Raw genomic sequence first — 22,232 nt, forward strand, 5'->3', positions numbered from 1 at the left:
GTAAAGTAATTAGCCTCCAACTAATAAAAACAAATGGAAAAATTAAAAAAAAAAAGTGATTCAGGTCTTCCTCAAGAAGCAATAAAAACTCAGATAAACAACTGAACCTACCATCTAAAGGAATTAGAGAAAGAAGAATAAATAAAGCCCAAAATGAATAGAAGGAAGGAAAAAATAAAGAGGAGAGAGGGGAGAAAAAAACAAAAAAGAGACCCCCCCCCCCAAAAAAAAAAAAGAAAATGCAAGAGGAAAGATGAGTGAAACCAAGAGCTGCTTTTTTTGGAAAAGATAAAATTGATACAACTTTAACCAGGCTCATCAAGAATAAAAGAGAAAGGACCCAAATAAAGTAAGAAACAAAACTGTCACAGAGGTACAAAAAAGTCATAAAAGAATACCACAAACAGTTGTATGCCAACAAACTGGACAGCCTAGATGAAATGGACAAATTCCTGAAACATACAACCTCTAAGAGTGAACTGGAAAGAAATAGACAATGTAAACAGACCCATCACTAGAGTGAAATTGAATTTGTTATTAAAAAGAAACCCAGCAAACAAAAGTCCAGTATTTGATGGTTTCACAGGAAGATTCTATCAAACTAAAAGAAACAGAAAAGCTAATACCTATCCCTCTCATACTGCTCCAAAAAACTGTTGAGCTCACCCACACTCATTCTATGGGGTTACCATTAACTTGACACCAAAATCACACAAAGACCCCACAAAAAAACAAGAGAATACCTCTGGTGAATATATATGCAAAAATTCTCAACCAAATATCAGCAAATTAGCAAACTGTGTTCAACCATATATAAAAAATTATGATATCAGCTTTGCGCAGTGGCAGTATTGTAGCCAATGAGGTTTATCTGAGGCGTGATTATTGCTAATTAAAAAAATTATGACCACAATCAAGTGAGATTTACTCCAGGGACACAAGGATGGTTCAGTGTTCACAGGTCAGTCAATGCAGTCTACCACATTAACAAAAGGAAGGCTAATAATCATGATCATAATCATGATTAACCATAATCATAAGGTTAATAATCATGATCATCTCAACAGATGAAGGAAAAGCATTTGTTGAAATTCAGCACCTATTCTTTATAAAAACTCTCATCAAAGTGGGTGTAGAGGAAACCTGTCTCAACATGGTAAAAGCCCATTTATGACAAACCCACATTTACCATGTGAATATTAATATTCACTTATTAATATTTCACTTAATAGTGAAAAGCTAAAAATCTTTCCTCTAAGATAAGGAATGAAACAAGGATGTCCACACTAACCACTTCTGTTTAACATAATATTGGAAATCCTAGCCACAGCAATCAGAGAAGAAAAAGAAATAAAAGGCATCGAAATTGGAAGAGAGGAAGTAAAATTGTTGCTATTTACAGATGACATGATACTATAAATAGAAAACCCTAAGGTCTCTGCCAAAAACTACTAGAACTAGTAAATGAACTCAGTAAATTTGCAGGGTACAAGATGGATATACAGGAATCTGTCACTTTTGTATACAATGAACTGTCAAAAAAAAAAAAAAGAAGCAAGCAAGAAAACAGTCTGTTTGAAATCATATCAAAAAGAATAAGATACATAGGGATAAGTTTAACAAAGGAGGTGAAAGACCTCCACTCTAAAAATTATACAACACTGATGAAGGAAATTGAAGATGATATGAAGAAATTGAAAGCTATCCCATGTTCTTGGATTAGAAGAATCAATATTGTTAAAATATTCATACTACTTAAAGCAATCTATAGGTTCAGTGCAATCTCTAGCAAAATACCCATGACTTTTTCACAGAACTGAAACAAATAATTTTAAAATTTATGTGGAACTACAATAAACCCTGAATTGCCAAAGCAATCTTGAGAAAAAAGAACAAAGCTGAAGGTATGACATCCTCAGACTTTGGATTAGACCACAAAGTTGCAGTTACCTATTTCTTGCAGTGTTTCTGCTGCTTTCCTTAAGCAGCAGCAGAATAAAGAGAAAAGTAGTCCCTTTGAGAATATGAAAGTCTTTGAGATGGTTTTACTTTAAACCTAAGAGATTTCATGTCATTTTACCTCTGAAATTTGATTTTCTTCTTCTAAGATGTTATTTCTGAGGCCCCCCCTTTTCTGCTTTTGAAATGAACCTGCATTTAGTGACTGTTTTTAGCTTTAAAAAAATGAATCAGATGTATTGTTTTATGCGTATGTGCCATCTAGGAAGACAGATAGTATAATAGGAGAATTGTGCAGTTCATAAGACCAGAACCATCTCTTACCACTTTCATTCACCTCTTTAATAATGATTGACTATTGCTTAAGTACCAGTCATATACTAGAAGGTGTGTGTGTTTAAAATAGATCTTATTTTGTTAGAAATGTTATTTTCATAAATTGTTTCTAATCAAGTATTTCTATTAAGGTCTCGTTTGTAATCAAATATCTTGACTAGTTAATGATCAATGTCATAAAATAATTTTGACTAATTTAGTTAATGATCAAAATCATAAAATAATACAATGCATTCAAATATAGGCATTTTTAAAACTGAAAATTCTTTTCCTCAAGCATTGGAGATTAGTATATATTGTCAGTGAAAGTCAAAAGTAAAATTATGAGCAATGAGAAGTTGTTAAATGTAGAAGAGAGATACTTAAATTTTATGTACATTTTAATACACCTTTTAAAAATAACCAGCTTTTATCAAAGCTAGAGCAGATGCAAAATACCTCAAGTCTATGGTAAAATTTATGCAAATGTAGGCAATGTACCTTTATTAAGCAGACTTTCTCATTAATGACCTGAATTATGGGATAATAGAATATAAATGATATTTGGAATATATCATTAATAGACCTCATTAATAATACCTTACATGTATTTCTGTATTTTCCAAAGTACTCTCACCTTTAAGACTTCTTTTGACCACTCAACCATCTGTACCAAAGATGAGTGCTTACTGGTAAGATGGCACATGTGAGCGTGTGTGCCCAGTTGCCCGGTGGTGTCTGACTCTTTGCAACCCCATGGACTGTATCCTGCCAGGTTCCTCTGTCCATGGAATTTTCCAGGCAATACTGGAGCAGATTGCCATTTCCTTTTCCAGGGGATCTTACAGACCCAGGGGTCAGACCCTGTTTACTGCATTGATAGGCAAATTCTTTACCACTGAGCCACCCTGGAAGCCCAGTGTTATAAATGTGGCACGTTCATCAAGACGGATTTGGTGATTGCAGTGTATTTTCCAATCAGTCGCTTTTGAAACTCATGAAAAGGTCTGTCTGACCCTGTTGTGCAATATTCCTGTAACTTTACTAAACCTCTGACTTTACTAAGATGTTTTCATTTAGGCAGGATGTCCAGATGAGGAGAATAACTGAAAAACTGGAAATACTGACAAATACTGACCAAAAACAACCAAAAAATGGTTAAGCTGTAAGAAAGGAAAATGAATCAAAGCCAGTTAAGATTTTAGTTAGCTGTATAATAGTTCAGATTGGGTATGCTGGAAAGGCTGCTGACATTGCAGTTAAATATTTAATTGTACTTTATTTAGATAATTTATTTTTGATTCACCTGCTGGAAAATAAATCTTGATAACTTGTTGATGTGACATTAGAATTTAATTAGAAAAAGAATGAAGCATAATTATTTACAACTGCTAAAACTTTGTATTTCCTTGTTTATATTATTTGAATAACCATGTGTTTATTCACATTAGCAAATAAAACCTTTTCAGGATCTCCCTTTACATTCTTACCTTTATTGTGCTTGGGTTCCTTCCTCCTTATATTTTTAAATTTTATGCTCATGTAAGAACAAAAGTTTTTAAATGTCTAAAATAGCCTCTAAATGAGGTGTTAGCATCTTGGGGAAAGGCTTATTCGCTGGCCACCTGCCAAGTATCTTGCTAATTAATGGCAAGCATATATTTAATATGACTCTAAGTCAGTAAGTAGTATCCACCTATATCTTTTTGGAGGAAGTATTATAGAAAGGAGTTGAGTTTTTAAATTCTAGGAGTCTCAGAAATGTGTCTAGGTAAGCATAATTAAATTGTAGTTACTGCTTAAATTGTTGAAAAGCTAACATATTCAGTAATATTTTGGGCAACTATAAACTTAAATGAGTGGATAAATAAACCAGTAAATTTAAAACTTTAATTTTAATAATGTCAATTGTAATCATTAACATTAACTGTGTCCTTTAAGAAACTGATACTGTAGGAACAAAAAATTTAATGATCACTTTTCTTTTCTTTCCAGTATGTATCATTTTGAAGGATTATTCCTAAATGGTGTGTTTTCTGAAAATTATAAAATAAAATATGTGAAAATCCAAATAAATTATTTTAGCAATAAGAAATTATTGCTGTTTTGGAAATATGGTAGCTTTATGACCTTTAAAATTGTTCATTTTGTTTAATAAATATGTAGAATAGACTTGTAAAATTTCATTTGCACTAACATGTTGAAAACATACTTTATTTTATGAATAGGCATGAATGCTGGAATTAGAAACTTAACAAAGACTTTGGTTATTAATGAATAAACCACAAAAATGTTATAAAGGTTTGAGTCATGTGCTCCCTCCAAAGTGAAAGATACTATAACTCAACTCTAATCTCTATGATCTTCTTTCCTCTCTGCAAAAATCCCTTGTTTCTCTCTACAGAGCACTCACTACACAGCAGGTGATACCTTTCTCTGCTTCCTTTCCATACCATGACCTGTCTACAGTTTCTTACCAAACCTTCATAAGTCCCCCCTCCCCCCCCTTTTTTTTTTGCAATATAATTTACTGTTAAGATGAGATTTTCAGTAATGGAGACTCATTATATTCAGAGATTTATGATTTAAAATTTCCAGTATTTGAGTACACTGTATCAACCCCTGTTTTCAGTATACTGTGAAGTATAAAGCCACTTAACAGTGGTAGAGGAAGTAAGATTGGAGGCTTTGAGGATACAAGGCTACATATTCTTAAGATAGGTTCTGTGTACTTAAAACCCATCCAGACCAATTAAAGTTAAGTGGAAATGATACCATGTTACCAGACGAATAAGGAGCAGAGGATCTCGAAAATATTTTCCACATAGCAGTCTCCTTAATAAATATTAATGTAGGTTGATTAGATAATCTTTTAAAATACAAGTGCCCTTTTGGAGGAAAGTTATCATTAATTCTCATTTTAGTGTGTAGTGCTTCAACCATTATGATAGATAACAGTATGCTTTAATACAGTAACAGATTGGCTCAAAGGGCAGTTAAATTGGCACTTGTTACAAAAGGTTAAGAAGAGGGATCTTCCTCTCCTTTACTTGTGAGGCTTATCTCTATGAGGTGAAAGACTTTAGATACAAAAAAATTTGTTCAGTTGCTAAGTCACGTCCAATTCTTTTTGCAACCCCATGGACTGCAGCCCACTGAGGCTCCTCTGTCCATGGGATTTCCCAGGCAAAAATACTACAGTAGGTTACCATTTCCTTCTCCAGTGTGTCTTCCTGACCCAGGGATCGAACCCTCATCTCCTGCATTGGCAGGCAATTGAGCCATCAGGGAAGCCCACAGAAGAAATGAAGAACCATGAAACAAGTGAGACGCTTGGCAGAGGAAGAATGGTAGAGATAGACTTAGCGGTTTCGGTCAGAGTCCTGGTAGTATCTCCCTGAAAATCACCTTTCTTTTTGTCAGATACAGTCTGCAGAATCTCAGACCCCATCCCAGACCTACTGAATTAGAATATTCATTTTTACAAGATCCACAGGTGATTCACATGCATATTAAATACTAAGTGGTTCTCATATTAAAGCCTGAGAAGCACTGCTCCACGTGACTGATATCTGAGATAAACAAGCATGGTTAGTTTAGAAGGAAGCCCTTCCACTCTCCCGGTCCCCTCCCTCCACACCTTTCAGTTGGTCTTCCTGGTTCAGGCTACTCTAGACTGTTGGTGTTTTAGCTCAGTGTTGTGTGTCCTTGGTTAAGTCCCTGTTGAGAAATGGAGAGAAAGAAGAGAAAGTTATGCTGAGGAATATGCCACCTAAAAGAGGTTGGTAAAGTAAGTCAAATTTCCCTCTCATATGACCCTCATCGCATACCTTGTGATTTATCAGATGGTAGAACAGTTTCTTATGGGACAGTTTTTCAGAAGAGATTCCTTTTAATTCAGAGAACCTCTCGTAAGTTAGTGGTATTATCTGATCCTGGGGGCCTTTGGGGTAGAGCTTTTGCATGATAGTATTCTCACAGTGCCTAATACAAGGACTTCAGCTTCCAGTCAGATGACTGGCTCTTAAGTTGCTCTTAAGTGTTCTGCTTCTCTGGCTGATACAAAGAGAGACTTTAACTTCAGTATCTCCTAGCAAAGTTCAAGCACTTTCTAATTCTAATGGCATCTTTGGCATCAAAAAGACTACCTTCTTCCCTCTTAAAGATAAAAATGATAATTATTTCCATGATCATATCACAGTTTTAAAATTTATGACTCTCTGCGTATCTTTTAATGTCATTGTACTGTGAGTTGTAAGTAAATCCATTAATAGTGTTCATTATTGAAAACAGTAGACTCGGTAAGTCAGGCCTAGATAAGTTATGTTTTGTCACTAGAATATTAGAATAAAAAAAGGAAAAAAGCAATTTCCTATATTGTTTTTTTCCCCGTACTTTTGTAGAATAATTCCTAAGACTTTTCTTCTTTAAAACTATCTTGAAAATGAGTCTTAAAAAAAAGTAAGTTCAAAAGACATTTTTGGAACTAACATAAAACAGTATTTTACCCCTTCACATCTTTCATTTCCCCATTTCCATGTTCTGTTTTCTGAATTTATATATCAAGAGAACACTTGCAGTAAACACCGAGTTCACATAATTTTCAGTGAAATCTTCAGTATTTCTGGCTATGAGGTTACAAGTAATCACTGCACATGCTTATAAGTGTGTGATAAACTGAATTCTTGGTCACCTAGTCCAAGTTTACTAGCTGTTGCTAACCAGTGATACAGATCTCCTGAGGGCAGAAGCTGTGCCTGCTTTGTGTCACCCTTCCCTTTTTTATCACCTTTCCTGCTCCCAGTGATGATGAGCTACACAAAGAGGAAGGTTGGTAGTGGCGTCTCAGAGCCACATACATTTATGGTAGAGAGTGCCTGAAATTGATTTGCAAGAACCTAAGGAATCTCAATCTTTTCTCATGTCAGCTCCAGGAAGACAGTGCTTTGGTAGGGTGGTATCGTCCCTACCAAAGGTACAACTCGGGTCGCATATGTACTTGCTATTGAGGAAGCGCGTCACTAGTCTAGTGGGAAACTTTAAGTCAAACTAAAGATCTTAGAGTATTGTGTCTTATCCAAACTCTCTTGTATTTATGCTTTTAGCATGTAGAGAAGTATATAGTGTAAATGAATAACTACAGACCAGTAGAATAACTAGAAGAAATAAACTCTTGCATTCATGGCCAGCTATTTGTAACAAGGGTACTAAGACCTCTCAGTGGGGGAAAGAATAATCTCTTTAACAAATGGTGCTGAGACAGTTAGATATCCAGATTCAAAAGAATGAAGTTGGGCTTCCCACTGACATCACATACAAAAATTAGCTCAGAACAATTGACCAGACTTCCCTAGGAGTCCAGTGGTTAAGACTGTGCTCCCAAATGCAGATATGTGGGTTTGATCCCTAGTCTCGAAACTAAGATCCTGCATGTTGCACCATCTAATTGTAGACTCTGAAACTATAAATATCCTAGAAGAAAACATAGGGGTAAATCTTTATGACCCTGAATTTGACAATGGATTACTACATATGGCACTGAAAATTGAAACAAAAAGTTGAAAAATTGGACTTCGAAATTAAAAACTTCCATTTATCATAAGACGTTATTAGCAAAGTGAACAGTTAGCCTACAGAATGGGAGAAAAATATTTGCAAACAGTATATCTGATAAGTATTCCAAATTTTAAATGTATTTTAAATAATGTTCCAAGTAACCAAATTTTAAAATAGGTAAAGGATTTGAATAGACTTTTTTCCAAAGAAGAAATGACCAACAAGCACAGGATGGAGGCTTAATAGCTTTATTCATTAGAGAAACGCAAAATAAAACAATGGTAAGATACCTCTTTCACAACCACTAGAATGGTTATAATTGGAAAAAAAAATAAAAATTGGTGGTAAAAATCGGAAGAATTCAGAACTCTTTTACACTGCTGGTAGGAATGTAAAAGGGTGCAGCTACTCTGGAAGACAATTTCATAGTTCCTCAAAAAGTTAAACATAGAACATAGAATAACCCAGCAATCCTGCTTCTAAATATATATCCAGAAAATTGATACAGGTACTCAGATATTTGTTTATGAATGTTAATAGCACTATTCACAATAGCCATGGGATGAAAACATCCCAAATGTTCATCAGCAGATAAATAGAAAAACAAATTGTGAATATTACTCAGCCCTAATTAGGAATGAAGTATGATAAATGCTACAACATGGGTGAACTGTGAACATTTTAATGTGCTGCATAAAAGAATCTAGACAAGAAAGGTCACATAATGTATGATTCCATTTATATGAAAATATCCAAAATAGGTAAGTATATTGAAGCAGAAAGCAGATTACTGGTGCTAGGGAAAGCTGAGAACAGGGAGTGACTGCTTTAGTGGTTACTGGGTTTCTTTTGGGGTGATGAAAAAGTTTTGGAACTAGGTAGGGTGTTTTCACAACATTTTGAATGTACTAAATCCCACTGACTTGTGAACTTTAAAATAGTTAATTTTATCTTATGTGAATATCACCTCAATTTAAAAAGAAAGGATAACTAGTTACACTAATACACAGGAATAATGCTGTTGATATCATCATCATTAAATACAGTGTATTTTGAAAAATGTTTGCTGTAGAGTACTAATTCTGGAACTATTTAAAGAAAGTTCTCAAAAAACTAGATGCACTGTTATTTTACCTTGTTGAATAAAGTGTTTTTATTTTATTTATTTATTTTATTTCTGATTTTTGCCTTTTACAGAAAAGCTAACAGTGTTTAGAATTCCAGATTGAGAGAACTTTTTTCTTCATGGTGGGAATTTTCATAATAATATTTGATGAGGAAAAATAAAAATGTTAAAAGACAATGTAATAGAAGAAAAAAGTTAAAAATTTTTTGTAAATGACTGCTAAAGATCATAATCTTCATAGTGTTGAAGGATCCAGTACTTAATAGAGTATGTAATTTGTCAGCGTTGAAAATGTGCTAATCATCTGCCCAACAAAAAAGATGAACCAAGGGATTAAAAGAGCTTTAGTCTCTAGTGCTCCTTTTCAGTGAGAGATGAGTAGATTTAATGTACATTTGCCACATATGGTTTCATTAATAGCACTTCAGCTTTTCTCTACCCCATTTGAGGCTTTGCATTTAGGTAAATTCAGCCTCCAGTCACACTTGTCAGCATTTCTGTATGTACTCACTAGCTATTCAAAGGTTATATTTCAGCACTTTCCTAACCATCTTTAAAAATGCTTTCTTCATAAATCAGCTTATTTCATAAAGTCAATAAATGATATGCTATTATCATGTTTGATAAGAAAACATAAAATACCAAAATAAAAATCTTAAGTATCTGTCTCCAATGACAATGAAATAGAGGTAGGGGTGAACTTTAGCTTGAAATGAGAACACACTGCTTCCTTTAGGTTAGTCTGCTCATGCTCTTTCTGGTCTCGTTTAAGAAGACCTGGGACTCCTGCCTGTCCTGTTCTCCTGTGGATTGGAAGTTTTCCCCTGCTTCCTTGGTGATGATCCTCTGTCCCATGACCGGTGACCATAAAACCCCTGACAGGTATTTTGCGAAGCCTTTTGATTTAGGTTATCTTTCAAATTAAATCCCTGCGCATGTTAATTTAAGAATGGTTATAGAATGATAGAGATACCGCTCACAGAGAGTGGGTAATAGAGTGACTTGAAACATAGAGTATCAGAATGAGTCCGAGAAATAAAAAATGACTCCTGGTCCACTTCTTTTGCTTAGTCTTCTGTGAATCATTACCGTATTATACCCTGGCCTTTTTCTAGCAACAGACACTCTTTGGGCATTCAGTCACCACATGATACTATTCCTGAAAGTTCTATTCTTATTCTCCTTCCTTGGCAGAAGCACCCCAGGGAGGGAGCCAACATGAGTTCCCCTTTCCCAATTACCTTCTAACTATTTCTCCTATCTCACATTCCCAGCTATTCCCCTCAAGGCTTTTTTCTGTCTAATAAGTCCAGATGGGCCCAACCTCCTTATACTTTTACTTTTAGGTTATATTTGTCTTTCTGTATCTTTAATGAGCTCTGCTTCACATTTGCCTGTGTTTAAAAATGATTGGGAGAATGCAGTGACTTCCCTGTGCAACTTTATTTCTAGAGGGAATACCATTGTGAATACTACACACCAGTACAGACTCATATTCATTATGCTCATGGTATCTGCTCTCCATTAATATTTTGTAGGGCTGCACTGCACTTATTTTTCTCACCTGTGCTGTTCTCACAGTCTTGTGAGACATATTTCAATCAGTCTTCAAGACAGTGAATCCTTATTAAGTATAGTTTGATTGGAAGTCATATCTGATAAAATATTCTATCACTCGAGATACATAGTAAAGTCTCATTACATTGTGATGAATGACTTAATATATACAAAGAAGCCAAAATTTCTGTTACTTAACTATGAAATCTTTTTATGTTAGACACGTTTTTCCTTTTGCCTCTTTCTCTTTTAGGTTCTAACCTCAAAATTTATTCTGCTGGCATCCTCAGGCATCATCTGCATCCCCTGATCAGACCTTCTTATACAGTCACTTTATAATGCAGGAGTGATGCTGGTCCCATGTTACCTGAGATTATACCTTAAAACAAAATGGCAAACCTTGCTCACCTGCCCTCTAAAGCTAGTATCTCATATTTTCTCTGCAGCTGGACCGAGGACTTAATGAGTTGGAAAAGACAGGAAAAGACTTGATATAAAGACTGAGGTGCAAGTGTAGGATGGTGTAAGCTACCTGCCTGGATCCGTTCTGGCAAGAGCTGGCTAGGAAAGCAGCAGGAAACACCAGCCAGGACCGTGTTGTCAGAAAGTGGAAATGGGACTGATAAAAGAGTAAAAAGTTCATCACCCCATTGCCGTAGTTCACATAACTCACAGGATCAGTTATTAACTGCAAATTATCAAAGACTTCATTTTTGTTACCTATACTGTGAATCTTCTCCAGTCATAGTTTAAGATAAGGAATGTGGCTTTGGTTTAATATGTCACTCTTTTGTTTGTCAACTAAAGCTAGGTGGGTATTCAACCCTAACTTCTTTAGAGTCTTAACTGGTCATTTTTTTTAAAATTCATTCTGATTTAAAATTTTAAAAATCTTGAAAGTGTGGTTCTATATTTCTAAGTCTGCTACATTTAAATCAATGTTCAAGGGCATTGGAATTGGTATAATTTATGGTTCTTTTTTCATCTCAGCATGAATAACTTCAATTTCAGTGAAGTGTTGTTTGGCTTTTCTTACCCAAATGGTATACTTATCTGATTCACTTCAATAGTTGCCTATTTTCCCTTTTAGAAATGTCTGTTCTCTCTCCAGGAGACTAAAACATTGTGCAGATGTACAGTTGGATACAGTGATGCCAATATAATATATGCACTGTTCAATCATTTATTTTGTATCTGGAATGATGCATCTGTTTCCTTCTTGTGGGAGGGGGTTTGAGCTTCATTTCAATGTCATTTTAGGTACTGGTCCAATTCTTCCATCCAGTTAACCAAAAATGAAAATTTCCATCTGTTCAATTGCCATTCAGAGGAATGTTTTATCTCTGAAGCACATTATGACAACTAAAATTGACAGCATAATCTGTCTGACTTTTTTCTCTTTTATTCCCTCTTCAGATTCTCTTGAGCTTTAACAAGAGGGTATTCTTTTCTATAGCTGCTTAAGATTATAGGACTTACTCATTCTTCTCTCTAGTAATGGTAGACCAGTAGAGCATGAATGGCTGTCCACTGTTCACTGCTTTATTATGTATTTTTTCTGTCCATTAGTGACCCGACAGGAAACATACTTGTTAGCATGCTATTAACAGAACAATGCAAACATAGCCTTCTCTTTCTATAAAAGTCTGGCAGTACTATTTGGCATTCCACTGAACACAGACTCTTTCCAATTGATGTTTGGAAGATACTGTTACAGGCTGATTTTTATTGATCATTCTGTACTTTAGAAAATTGGCTAAGGAGGCCTTTTGGAATAATATTGCCTCTAAAGTTGTTAACTCTTTACTTAAAGAACTAAGAATATTGCCTCAAATAAGTTTTATTGCTAAAATGGCAGAAAGACTTCTGTTATTAATATTTTAATTTAGATTAATGCCCCCCAGGCCCTTTGTATTTACAAACCAGGTAAAACTTTCAGGTGCAGTGAATTAAACAAGGTCCTGTCTCTCAAATGAAAGGTTATACCATTGTAACAGCATGATCAGGTTAAAATAACTACTTTTTGTGACAATGTAAAATAGACTCATCTATACACTAAACTTCAGTGATGCTGAAAAAAATTATTCTAGTTAGCTGGGTTTCTTTGTAGTATGTGCATTGTTAATAGGCACCTCTGATGTCCTATACCCTTTCTTGTTTTCTTGAAGATATTATATGATGGCTTATATTATAATAATGACCACCACTTACTTTTCTGTTCTATATAATGTTTGTGCCTTCAGATAGCCTTTTTGAGGTATATTGAGTTGTTACCATCTATGTTACTTATCCTACATGCCTGTGTTTACCAAGTTTTTCTCTTCTTGTTGTTTTTTTAATTTTTTTTTCTTCTCCCATGCTCTTGGCTTACACACATCCCTTTTACCTTCCTATGTCTTATGTACTTTCCTATATTAAATGTGATCTCCTGTGGGTCACATCACTGAGTAAGTTAGAGTACTGTATACCAATGATGTGTGATGCTTCCCAATGCAAATAATACTTTAAAGCTGAAATTAATGTTTTTGTCATACAGAGTCTTTGATGTAATGGATAACCAACTGTAAACTACTCAATATATGGAGTATTTCAAAAGCTATGATTGTGAAATTTGTTGGAATATCATATAAGGGAGTAAAAGAACATTCTTGAGAATGTTAAATGTCAGAAGTATAAGATTTCTGATCTTAAATGTTTTTTAGCCATAATAATATGGAAATTTATATATGCTTTTATGTATTGTATAGGAGTCTAAGTAAATTTAAATCTAGTACATAAAGTCCTTGGGATCTTAGAAATTGTTCTGTTAATCTGTTATTGGTGTTTCAGCTTCATTGGGAATGTTTTAATTCATCAGAGTCTACCCTTATGGAGAGCTTTCTTGGAGAAATGTAACTAGATTGGTATTTAAGACATAATCATAGAAGATCTTGCTGTGATTTATGTCAGAGAGTGTTTTACCTATGTTCTCCTCTAGGAGTTTTATAGTTTCTGGTCTTACATTTAGATCTTTAATCCATTTTGAGTTTATTTTTGTGTATGGTGTTATAAAGTGTTCTAGTTTCATTCTTTTACAAGTGGTTGACCAGTTTTCCCAGCACCACTTGTTAAAGAGATTGTCTTTTTTTCATTGTATATCCTTGCCTCCTTTGTCAAAGATAAGGTGTCCATAGGTTCGTGGATTTATCTCTGGGCTTTCTATTCTGTTCCATTGATCTATATTTCTGTCTTTGTGCCAGTACCATACTGTCTTGATGACTGTGGCTTTGTAGTAGAGTCTGAAGTCAGGCAGGTTGATTCCTCCAGTTCCATTCTTCTTTCTCAAGATTACTTTGGCTATTTGAGGTTTTTTGTATTTCCATACAAATTGTGAAATTATTTGTTCTAGTTCTGTGAAAAATACCGTTGGTAGCTTGATAGGGATTGCACTGAATCTATAGATTGCTTTGGGTAGAATAGCCATTTTGACAATATTGATTCTTCCAATCCATGAACACAGTATGTTTCTCCATCTGTTTGTGTCCTCTTTAATTTCTTTCATCAGTGTTTTATAGTTTTCTGTGTATAGGTCTTTTGTTCTTTAGGTAGATATACTCCTAAGTATTTTATTCTTTTTGTTGCAATGGTGAATGGTATTGTTTCCTTAATTTCTCTTTCTGTTTTTTCATTGTTAGTATATAGGAATGCAAGGGATTTCTGTGTGTTAATTTTATATCCTGCAACTCTATGACCCACCTCCCAGAATATTGGAAATAAAAGCAAAACTAAACAAATGGGACCTAATGAAAATTAAAAGCTTTTGCACAACAAAGGAAACTATAAGTAAGGTGAAAAGACAGCCCTCAGATTGGGAGAAAATAATAGCAAATGAAGAAACAGACAAAGGATTAATGTCAAAAATATACAAGCAACTCCTGAAGCTCAATTCCAGAAAAATAAATGACCCAGTCAAAAAATGGGCCAAAGAACTAAACAGACATTTCTCCAAAGAAGACATACAGATGGCTAACAAACACATGAAAAGATGCTCCACATCACTCATTATCAGAGAAATGCAAATCAAAACCACAATGAGGTACCATTACACGCCAGTCAGGATGGCTGCTATCCAAAAGTCTACAAGCAATAAATGCTGGAGAGGGTGTGGAGAAAAGGGAACCCTCTTACACTGTTGGTGGGAATGCAAACTAGTACAGCCATTATGGAAAACAGTGTGGAGATTTCTTAAAAAACTGGAAATAGAACTGCCATATGACCCAGCAATACCACTTCTGGGCATACACACTGAGGAATCCAGATCTGAAAGAGACACGTGCACCCCAATGTTCATCGCAGCGCTGTTTATAATAGCTAGGACATGGAAGCAACCTAGATGCCCATCAGCAGATGAATGGATAAGGAAGCTGTGGTACATATACACCATGGAATATTACTCAGCCGTTAAAAAGAATTCATTTGAATCAGTTCTAATGAGATGGATGAAACTGGAGCCCATTATACAGAGTGAGGTGAGCCAGAAAGATAAAGAACATTACAGTATACTAACAGATATATACGGAATTTAGAAAGATGGTAACGATGGCCCTATATGCAGGGCAGAAGAAGAGACGCAGAAGTACAGAACAGACTTTTGAACTCTGTGGGAGAAGGGGAGGGTGGGATGTTTCGAAAGAACAGCATGTATATTATCTGTGGTGAAACAGACCACCAGCCCAGGTGGGAGGCATGAGTCAAGTGCTCGGGCCTGTTGGGCTGGGAAGATCCAGAGGAATCGGGTGGAGAGGGAGGTGGGATGGGAGACCGGGATGGGGAATTCGTGTAACTCTATGGCTGATTCATATCAATGTATGACAAAACCCACTGAAAAATAAAAATTAAAAAAAAAAAAAAAGACATAATCACATCATTTAAAGGATTATAATATCTTGTCATTTTACACCTATAGATGTTTATGTTTTTAAAGCATTTTAAACCTCTCTCTTTAATCACCTAAAAATAAAGGGAGAGAAAGAGTGGAAATGGAGGAGAGAGAAAGAGAAAAAAAGGAAAGAAAAAAAATGAGAGAAGAAAGGAATGATAAAGGAAAGGAAAAAGTTGGAGTTGGGCCATTTTCTTAACTCACAGTCTTGTAGGAAAAAATCAGGTGTTATAAGAGAGGGAAAAAATTGCTACGAGTGTTCAGAAATTGTCTGTCTAACTTTTTCTTTCAATACTGAGTAAGACCAAAAAGCAAAAATAAGAAAGATGTGGTTCTTGAAAGCAAAGTCAGAATTTTTTAAATGGAAGAAGAAGGCAGTGGGATCAGAGATGTATTCTAGGAAGAAGAGTCGCAAAGAGGTGGATGTGACTTGAGTGACTGACACTAGGAAGAAGAAATGGTGTGAATTGGTTCTACCTACAGATATTCACATACTGTTTTTGTTTGTTATTTCTAGGACCTTAGAACTTATAGTATGAAGTCTAAATGTTATTTTGTTCAGTAAGTATATATTGATGGCATATTTTACACACAGCAGTGTACTAGGGGATATGGAAGACATGAAAATAAGAAAGATCCAATCTTGTCTTCACAAGCTGTCTGACACAGTTGACAAACTCTTAGGATGGGCACCAATTAGAACTGGATTTGAATCCTAACTCAACCACTCAGTGGTTCTGTGATTCACTCACAAATATTTGTTGAGCACCTACTATGTGCCTGATATTATAAGTGCTAGAGTACTGTGGTAAGCAAGATATAAAAGGTGCATTTCTCTCCTGGTATTCTAATTTTTTTCTCCCAGCTTTAATGAGAAAGAATCAGCATGGAATATTGTGTGGGTTTAATGTGTATAACATGATGATTTGAGACATGTATGTATTAGTGTGGTGAGTTAACATCTCCATCACCTCACATAATTACTTTTTTTTTTTCAGTGGGAACATTTAAGAACTACTCTCTTAGCAAGTTTCCCTGCTTAAAATATAATGGCATGATAGGATTTGCCTTTTAACCTTTCAATTTTTTAAAAAAGCCTTTTTGTTTTATTTGTTTTTTAAAAATTTAATGTCTAGTATGGAAGTAGGGGATAAGTTATACTATTTGGAGTTTTTGTGTAATCTAGAAAACCAAGAATGCAAAATGTAATTGATATTGGTTAGTAATCTCAATGGTAATAGTGTCTTCCCTATGAGACAGTGTTCTTTGAAGATAGATGTTACAGCGTATTCATTTTTGTATCCTCAGCCCCTTATCCTGATAACTAGCGCTTTTCCAGCAGGTAAATCACTCTGTGCTTATGAAAGAACACATAGGGTCTGAGTGATCAGGTACCACCAGCCTTGGAGAGAGACATACAAAGAGCTGTTTGATATCAAAGACACATACATAAGAAGTTGAAAGCTTGCTTGAGATAAGATGGGTTACCCCTAGCACTGGACTTGAAAGAGTCCCATCAGGTCCCTAAGTCACCCTTTATTTCAGATACTGAATACTAATCCTATATGGTGATAAAATGTCCTTTGCTTTAATAGGACTTCAACATTTATTCTTTTAATTAGAAAACTGTATTTAACACATAATCATTCCTGGGGCTAAGTCTAGAGAGTATACTGGAGTAAGGCTACTACCATCTAGTTAGTTAATATTGTAATAGAAGCATGACCTTTTATTTATATAAATTGAATGATCATTTAGGTCAAAGCATTTGACTGATTGGAACTTTCAAAAATACTAGTAATACTATTTCCAGTTTTAAAATAATACTGTGGAAAGATGTCTTTAATCAGTGTTTGGTTCCTGAGGAATTGATGTTCACATTTCTCAAACCTTGATAACTGGTATTAGTAAGAGTAATCTGTGTAAGGAAGATTAATAAATATGCATACAAAAATAGCAAAAGAATTTATTTACATTTTTTTAATAATGTCTAAAATTTGTATGACACTGTTCAGTCTTCAGAATACTTCATTTATTCAGAATACTCCATCTTATTCCTCTTTATTCAAAATGACCTTTCAAGATCTTAGAAAAATCACTTGCATTCACTGACCCTGTTTCATTGCCTATAAAATTAGGATAATTCCACCTATCTTGAAGCATATGGTAAGTACTAACTGTGTCTGTAAAGGGCTTGGTACATGGTAAGTAATCAATAAATTGTAGTCAGTGTTATCATCACCATCATCATCATATTCATGAGACATTTTAGGCACATATTGGTTAGTAGACTTAGCTTAAGTGACAGAATTAGGATGTGAACATCAGTCCTTCTCATTCCAAAACTAATAGTCATCTCTTTCTATTGTTATCTTGTCCATAGAGGCAGATCATATTAAAGCTTGTATAGAAAATATCATTCACAGGGCAGTGAAAGATAGACTGCATTTGTAGCATCCAAGACTTTTTATGAACTACCTTTATTGTCTCTCACACCAGTTTTTCAAATTGTATTATTTATTGCTCTGTGTGCCTTCTACTTGAGCTTCTTCATTCCTGTAGTTTGTGTCTTTTTACAGTATCATTTCTACATGTCATGTACATATTTTATGTGGATTTCACTGCTAATTTGTGCCTTTTATCATCGTTATGGTTTGCAGTGATTCCCTATATTTTGCTAAAAATCTCTAGCAGTATTTTGAGATCACAGAGTATTCTTAGGCTTTATAAAATAGAACTGTGCCATAGCCAATATAGTTGAGGAACAATTTGTTCAATAGAGTTACATAGATTATGTAACAAAACACAGAACTTCTCAGGCTTTTTATATTGTTGTGCACTGAGAATCTGCAGGAAGGAAATTGGGTATGTAGTAAGTAGGGTATAGTATATGACATCTCCTAAACTGATTTGGCCAGAGAATCCTTTTTTTTCTTTTTCCCCTAGATCATTTTTAGAGATTAGTTTTATTGGAACCCACAGATCTGCAGCAGTGATTGCCAGAAAACTCTGGGCCTATTATATCAAAATTGGTTAGTGTTTTTAAGTTCCAAGGTTACTAAGCCTCAACCCAGTCCTATTAAAACAGAATCTTGGAGAAGTGAGGTAAAATGTCTCCTAGTTTTTCTTTTCCCATCTCTTCAATGATTGGGCTAATTGGAGCTCTATTCCCAGCTGTCTACTAGTCTTACTGTACATCCTCTTCAAGCCATGGAATTCACTCCCATGGCTTCAGTGCTCATTGCTCTAAAACATATTAGATCCATTCCCCCTATTTTCTGACTTTAGAAAGAAACAGCAGCATACTGAACAATTCCTATGAGATACTTCAATGGGACCTCAGAGGCAGCATGTTAAAACTGAGACTAATTATTCCCTTCCTCTGAACAACAACTAAAAATTGCTTTTTTTCTCTAGTATTCTCTGTCTTAGCGAATGATGCCTACCCCTTCTCAATATCCAGGTCAGAAACCTGAGAGGTTTCTCTCTTATTGTCAGCATCCCTTCAATTACCAGGCCTGCCAGTTATACTTTCTGAATAGCTCTTGAAGTCATAGGCCACCTCCTTCTACCGGCAGTACCTCTATCCCAGTCTAGGCCTCTGAACAACAACTGCCTCTCGATATTCCATTTCCAACCTTGTTCTCCTCTCATCCACACTCCATACCACAGTCTTAATGATATTTCTGCTTTTCAGATCTGATTATATCACTGTGGTGCTTTAATCTGTGACTTCATACCACTAGGATTCAGTCCAAGATGCTGAACTTGAGACATTTCACAGGATTGGGACCCGGCGTCTCCAATGACCATTATCTCACCCAACTCTTCCCCTCGCTCTCGACTACAGCCTTCAGCCCACTAGAGATTTTTCTGCTGCTTCTCTGTGTATCAGGCCAGGCCTTTTGTACATTTTTCCGTTGCCTCTAACTGCCTTTTCGTTCTCTCTTGCCTCTAACTTTTCTATCAGCTAAATATTCATCCTTTACTTTTCATTTAAATACATCTTCCCCAGGGAGATCTTCCTTATATTCTGGACCAGGTCAGAATCCTTTGCACTTCATTGTTAACTACACATTCTATTCTAGTGGCTGTTCATTGTGGGCCTGCTGTGGCTGATGCTGCTGTTTACCACCCATTGGGCATTTATTCTTTCTTTCTTTCTTGTAAGAATTCTTATTTTTAGCGGGGTGCGTTGCTGCATAGCAGTGCCTGCCTCCTCTCATTTCCTTTGCAGCTACGTTTGCCTAATGATTAAGTCTTGGGAAATGAGGTAAGTTGAGTGTGACTTCTAGAAAGTATCGTTAAAGGGAAGACACGTGCTCTTCTCTGCCTCTTCCCTTTTGTCCCTCTGCTGACCAGTATGTGGATGTGCTGGCTAGCACTGGAGTAGCCATACTAGGTCATGAAGTGGCACCGAGGACAACAGAGCGGCCAGGTAGAAGTGGCCTGGATTCCTTATGATTTATCTTAAGCATATTATGATTACAGTTTACTGTCATATCAGCCCTGGACTCTTGCCTTTCATATTTCCTTTATGTGAATGAAAAATAAGCTTCCATCTTTTTTTAAAAGATTTATTTATTTTTACTTTTCGGCTGTATGAGTTTATTTTTATTCATCACTGTGCATGGGCTTTCTCTAGTTGCGGTGAACAGGGGCTACTGTTTGTGGTGGTTCACAGGCTTCTCATTGCAGTGACTTCTCTTACTGTGGAACATAGGCTCTTGGTGTGCAGGCTTCAGTAGTTGTGGCACATGGGCTGTTTCTCCGTGGCATGCGGGATCTTCCCGGACCAGGGATCAAATCGGTGTCCCTTGCATTGTAAGGAGGATTCTTCACCACTGGGATACCAGGGAAGCCCCACATCTTCTTTTAAGCTAGTGATATTTATTTACTCCAGTGTATATTTTTATTCTGATACAGCTGCTCCTCATCTGATCCTCTTCTTGTGTTTGGACAATTCTGTACCTTGTGAGTCTTATTACTACTAGGCAGAGCCTTCCTCCCACAGTAGAGGAGCTTGTATAATCATTACTGCAGCTTCCCTTGTAGCTGGGATATGATGCATAATCTAGACTTAACCGATGTGAAATGTCTCACTTTTGAGTTCATGAGTTAGTGATACAAATGAATGGAGGCACAGTGAACTCTTCCTGGCAGTGCCGGTAGGTGGGCCAGACGTATGGGCATGGACAACAATAGAGCACTCAGGGTGGAGATGCCACCCTTTGTGTAGTGCCAGTGGGATACCATCTGTAGCAGCTGATGCTCGGTGACTAGTCCCTAGACTAGTTCTGTGGCATCATTTCTCATGCTTTTCTCTGTCACTGCATAGTTTCTGAGCCTGTTTCTTCAGCATGCCAACAATTCTGTAAACTAACATTGGTTGAAACTAAGCAAAGGTTTTGCTGCATGCAGTTAAAATCCTTTACTGATACAGTCATGATTGATCTTCAGCTTAATCTTCTCTAGCAGATTATAAATGCTATGAGGACTGTCTTCTTTTCAGTATATCCCCACGGTGCCTAGCATCTCAGTGTATCCTGGCTCAATACCTGGTACATTAAATAGGTGCTCACTTTTTGTTTTAATAAATGAGAAACCCAGGCCTTTGATCTAAATTCTCTTGCCTACCCCAGTAATTTCACTTTAGCTCCATTAATCTCCTGAAATTGCCCTTGGTAAGATCACTGCTAGTATTTTGCCTTCCAAATCCAGTGTTTCACTCTAACTTGATTAACTTCTTTAAAGCTTTAAACACAGTATTCCTTCCTGGTTCTCATTTTACCATTTTGATTCTTTTCTTTCAGGTTTCTGAAGGTATTCCTCATTTTCTTCCAGCTGTTATATTTTAGTGATTCTCCAGAATTCCTTCTTCAGCTCACCCATTCCTATGGCATTAGCTACTATACATGATGATGATACTTAACATCTACCCAGACCTCTCTTTTGAGCTTTAAACCATTATATCTGACTGCCCATTGAATATCTCCATCTGGATATCCCACAAACCTCTCAAACTCAACATACCCTACATGGCTAAAATTAAACAAACTGTTGTTTTTCCAACAGACAGATATTATAGATATGGCTATGAAGTCTTTCGTTTAATTGTCAGTTGGTGTTTAGTTGTTCAGTCATGTCTGACTCTTCATAACCCCATGAACTGCAGCACACCAGGTTTCCCTGTCCTTCAGTATCTCCTGGAGTTTTCTCAAACTCATGTCCATTGAGTCAGTGATGCCGTCCAATCATCTCATCCTCTGTTGCCCCCTTCTCTTCCTGCTCTCAATCTTTCCCAGCATCAGGGTCTTTTCCAGTGAGTCAGCTCTTCACATCAGGTAGTCAAAGTATTGGAGCTTCAGTATCAGTCCTTCCAGTATTCAGGATTGATTTCCTTTAGGATTGACTGGTTTGATCTTGTAGTCCAAGGGACTCTCAAGACTTCTCTAGCACCACAATTCAAAAGCATCAATTCTTCAGTGCTCAGCTTTCTTTATGGTCCAACTCTCACATCCGTACATGACTACTGGAAAAACCGTAGCGTTGACTATATGGACCTTTGTTGGCAAAGTGATGTTTCTGCTTTTTAATACTCTGTCTAGGTTTGTCATAGCTTTTCTTCCAAGGGGGTATTCCTGGTGGCTCAGCTGGTAAAGAATCCACCTGCAATGCAGGAGACCTGGGTTCAATTCCTGGGATGGGAAGATCCCCTGGAGAAGGGAATGGCTACCCACTCCAGTATTTTGGGCTGGAGAATTCCGTGGACTGTGTAGTCCATTGGGTCGCAAAGATTGG

The 22,232-nt window shown here is 36.1% G+C and overlaps 1 protein-coding gene and 1 pseudogene across 2 annotated transcripts in view; both read left to right on the forward strand.

Annotated features, from left to right (window-relative positions):
• The window catches only part of NDUFAF2 (NADH:ubiquinone oxidoreductase complex assembly factor 2), a 168,272-nt gene that overhangs the window by 17,584 nt on the left and 128,456 nt on the right, over nucleotides 1–22,232 (forward strand). The window lies entirely within an intron of this gene.
• On the forward strand, nucleotides 832–915 carry LOC136146800 (U4 spliceosomal RNA; annotated as a pseudogene).

This window comes from Muntiacus reevesi, chromosome 14 (assembly GCF_963930625.1).
Source record: "Muntiacus reevesi chromosome 14, mMunRee1.1, whole genome shotgun sequence".
NCBI classification, from domain to species: Eukaryota; Metazoa; Chordata; class Mammalia; order Artiodactyla; family Cervidae; genus Muntiacus; species Muntiacus reevesi.